General features: G+C 43.6%; 1 long non-coding RNA gene across 2 annotated transcripts; it reads left to right on the forward strand.

Annotated features, from left to right (window-relative positions):
- The first annotated feature begins 595 nt into the window (after positions 1 to 595).
- Positions 596 to 2,157, forward strand: LOC103649918 (uncharacterized). Of its 2 annotated transcripts, XR_563801.4 has the most exons (3): positions 596 to 827; positions 958 to 1,161; positions 1,706 to 2,157. It is a non-coding gene; the product is annotated as an uncharacterized lncRNA (long non-coding RNA). The 2 variants fall into 2 exon arrangements; XR_563800.3 differs by lacking the exon at positions 596 to 827 and having other exon boundaries at positions 885 to 1,161.
- The last annotated feature ends 2,542 nt before the right edge of the window (positions 2,158 to 4,699 follow it).

Consider the following 4,699-nt stretch of genomic DNA (forward strand, 5'->3'; position numbering starts at 1 on the left):
TGGCTTTCAACGGTGGGCGGTGCGCGCTTGAGGGTCGGACGGTGTTCTCCTCTCCTTCGGACAGTCCGTAGTAGAAGTTTTAAAATTTGCATAGTTTATGTCTGAGATTCACCATCGACAGTTCGCCTGAAGGGACCAGACGGTTCGTGCCTGGGTGATTTCTTCAGAAAGCTCTCTTGTCCGAAATAATCTACATTATTCCGGACAGTCGACTTAGAATTAATATGTTGGACTTATGCCCCTGAGAATTAATCAACTGCGTAAACTAGTTAGTCCATTAGGTTGTGATGGTCATCAATCATCAAAATCAATTTAAAGAAAATGGTAAAGGCCATTTTCCTTTCAGGGACTACAACCAAAAACCCAATAGTGGAAAGAATACAGTGCCAAAATTTCCTTGCAAAGACATAGCTAGAGATGATATGTTGCATTGTTTCCTCTTCTTAGTCACAAATCACATAACACTCCTGGAAATCAAGCCCTCTTCCTCACAGCACTCCGGGAAATCAAGCCCTCTTCTTTTCAACATGTCTACAATCCAACATTTGTTATTAATAGCAAGCCAAACGAATAACTTGTATTTAGGAGCCGCCCAGCTCTTCCAGATCCTCTTTCAAGGCTCAAAAACTACAACACCAATTAAGAAAGCTCTGTAAGCATACTTAGATGTGAACAACCTAGAATTGGTGAAACTCCAAACATGCTTGTCAGCTCTATCTAGTTTTGTGGAAATATTAAGGTTAAAGCCAGCCCAAGGTTTAGAAGACTCCATCGAGGCCGAGCTTTTTGGAACCAAGGTATCACCAAGACTGGGCTTCTGAAAATAGGTATCCCGAACACCGGAATTGGAATTTTAGTATTATAATCCTTTCAACTTCGAAATTTTGCTATCGGGGTGTGATTTAGCCGATCCGCAGTCGCTGTTACGACAGTCCATCTCACTGCTCCAATTCTTAGAACGGATCGGCGCTGGAGCTGGAGCTCGTCTTGTCCGACGGCGCTCCTGGGCGCTCCTCTCCCTGGTCCTCGGCCCTGTCATCGCTGATTGGTTGGAGCTCCCTGGCCCGACGGTCTTCTCTGCCCGAGCTCCCTCCCGGCGGCAAGCCGGTCCCGTTCAATCCCGGCGGAGCTCCCATCCATCTCTTCCTCGCGCCTCGTCAGGTACGTGTTCCCTTATCTTCTTCTTGTCAATAATCTGACTCATGACGTGTTCCCTTATCAGCTCGTCTTGTCATCTTGGAGCAGTGTTTACTCTGTTTCTCTGGTTGTTAGCCACACTTGTCTAACCTGTATATTTGCTGAATGTTGTGCCCAAAGGCACACTACAATAATCCAATAATTGTGCCTCTTTAATTTGTAATATGTGGAGCTCCAAGCTGTTTATTCTGGAACTTTTAGAACTAAAATTGCATGCTAAATCACATGGAAACAGTACCTTAATACCTACATGGCCAATATCTACCTCTATTTTAGCATTGTATGCTTCTTTGTTTTGCATTGAAGTTACTGTCGAGTTACCGCGCGGCCGTGCTGAACTTGAACTATCAGGTTACCTCAGTAGCTTGTTTTCTGAAGTGAGCTGCCAAGTTTTCTGAAGTTAGCTGCCAAGTTTTCTCAAGTTTGTTATATGCTGCATAACAAAGGTTTTGCCTAAGTGTGTACATACATAATTCACCTGGGTTATTTGACTTAAATTGTGATGTAGCTGAAGCTCACCTTTGGAAATAGCTGACACACTTCTGGAATGACTTCAACAAGAAGGTCGGCGCCTTTTCGGTATACTAATCTACTGACCACAACAATAACTATTTCATCATAGTTTAAGCGCTTGGGAGAGGGAGTAAACATTGCAGTGTCAACTGCATTAGGAACCATGAAAACCTTCTCTAGAGATATCCCAGACCTCAAGACAGTGTTCTATTTGCTTCTAAGTGAGACACATATTGCCTGATCAATATCTGCAAGAGTAAACTGCAGCACCTTATTCATGTGAATGCTTCCAGCATCAGCAAAACCATAAAGTGAGTGATCTGTGAAGACAACTTTGTACCCCATTGTCCTAGCATGTATTAATGCTTCATGACACAATGTTGAAAAAGCTTGATGTCCATGCACGACAGAAATCTTCTTGTTGAAAAAACTTTGTACCCCATTGTCCATGTGTTGCAAACAGAAAGCTATATAGTTTATGAGGAAAATAGGACCTTATGGCCAAGCTTAAGTAGACATTGTGACAGGTAGTAGATATGGCTTTCCACCCCACCAAAGTTTGGGAAGAAAAAGTTGAATTCATTACACTGGGCACACATAGTTGAAGATACATCATGAACTACAAGTTGAAAATACATTATGGCCAAAACAAAGTTGAACTAAAAATACATCATGAACAAGTCTCACAAAATACATTGGCCATAGAATACTACATCAAATTAATACATGGCTATTGTCGAGGAGGCAGCTCTATCACAGACAAATAGCTCAGATAGGCTCATTCATATGTGATAAATGACGATCATTGATCTCATCCGAGTCAAAAGAAGAGTTGTCTTCATCCGAACCACACTGCTCAGTACAATCACAATGAACATCAGATTTGAAATCATCGTACATTCCAAGGGCTTCGTAATCCTCAAGTAGAGGTTGCGGACCAATAAGAACTTCCTCCAAATCCCTGCTCATAGTGTCTAGACCTTTTGCAATTTCAGTAACATCACTCATGGCATTAACCAAGCAATTCTTGTGCACCATATCCAAATACTCAGGCACATGATTGCGGTGGCTCAACTTCCTCAACTCATCGGCAGATAATTGCATCTGTCTAATGGCGTCTAAAAGACCATCCCAAACTCGATTATATCTTTGCGCCTACAACCAAATGAATAATGAGATTCAATAACACATTATAGTATTGACTGTTACTATTTAATGTTATTTACAGTAAAACATACCGGATCATGTGTCCTACATAATCGATGGCGCGGACGTAATCTACTAGTGCCATAATCAATGTTGCTCATGTCGACGATGCCTGTGCGCCTACTCCCATCAATCAGCCTAGTCCCATTTGCAGCTTCTGCGACATCTTTGCGTGTGTCAGCCCTAACAGGTCCTGATCCGATAGGAATGGATCTTGGAGATTTCTCCATGGCCGCGGGGAAGCAACCTACGACGAGCTGCTCAAGATTGACGGCTACAGCGCTGACCTACGACGGGAGTCGAGCACCAGGGAGAGGAGCGCCAGGGAAGAGAACAGGGGCACTCGAGAGGATACCTTGGCAGGGAAGGAGACAGGGCCGAGCACTAGGGAGAGGAGCGCCGTCGGACAAGACGAGCTCCAGCGCGCGCCGGCAAAGAAGAGCGTCGCCAGCTCTAGCTCCAGCGCCGATCCGTTCTAAGAAACGGGGCAGTGAGATGGACTGCCGTAACAGCGACTGCGAATCGGCTAAATCACACCCCGATAGCAAAAAACCGAAGTTGAACGGATTATAATACTAAAATTTCAATTCCGGTGTTCGGGATACCTATTTTCAGAAGCACAGTCTTGGTGATACTTTGGTTCCAAAAAGCTCGTCGAGGCCACAACCATCTTAATTGCAGCGCCTAGCTCATAGTGAGGAGGTCAGGGACGCCCACACCTCCAAGCTCCCCCCCACCCCCCCCAAAAAAAGGAACTCATGTTCAAATTTAGACAGTGCCCAGTGCCATTTGACCTAGAAGATACATATTTAGAGTTTAGCAAGGACATGTTTTCACCAATCATCTGCGGTGAAACAAATTTTTCATACTTTTCGACTGAATTATTAAATTAGGCCATCAGTTCAAGAAGAATATGTCAGAAAGGAACTAAGGCTCACTACAATTCAATTACGACAGACTACCATTTTCTCCAGGAGTAAAAGTAAAAGTAGCAGTTTGCCAATTATTCCAGGTCATTAGTTTTGTTGCTCTTTGTTTCATCTTCCCTATCACATCACTTCCATGTAGCATTGCACAGATGAACTAGAAATCTATGGGGACTTACTACTGATTGAAGCGACTTCTATATATACAGGTAGCTCATGACACTCCTAACGGAGAAATTTTCTACAGCCCTGCATTCATATATTGTTTGGGTTCTTAAATAACAGGTAGAGAAAAGATCAGATGCAGTAAAATGCTTGCTTGCCACTAGATGTCATGAAGGCAGGCTGGCTTACCAAATGGGCAAAGGAACACAGTGGCACGTAGCTAGGCATAGCAACAGACAACAGTATATGAGTACACATGCACATATGGCAGGATGATTAGTCAGAATGGAGGATTAGCCAAATGAGCTATTTGCATTTGATTTGAGCAAATAGAGACAAGCTAGTATGTTAGTTAGTTGGTTGGCTAAGGACAGTAAGGTGCCTAATCTATAAAGGATGGTATAGGGTGAGTCACAAAATTAAGCGAAGAATTATCAGAATAAAAACACCATCTGGTCCTCTGCAAACATTGGGTTTGGGTGTCCCTGTCGCCTTGGCAGAACCACAGTTCAGCATTTGTTTACCAAACATTCAGAATTCCTTCATCCCCCATGGTTCTCAAATCTGGTTTGTGATACTACATCTCTCAATTCAGCATGTGTCGAAGGAACAATAGTTTTTTGTGCTGAAAGACCTAGCAGCCTCAGCAGGCAACCGCCGCCCTGCCCACTCACCGTCGCACTCACGCGCAC

The sequence above is a fragment of the Zea mays genome, chromosome 3, assembly GCF_902167145.1.
Source record: "Zea mays cultivar B73 chromosome 3, Zm-B73-REFERENCE-NAM-5.0, whole genome shotgun sequence".
NCBI lineage: Eukaryota > Viridiplantae > Streptophyta > Magnoliopsida > Poales > Poaceae > Zea > Zea mays.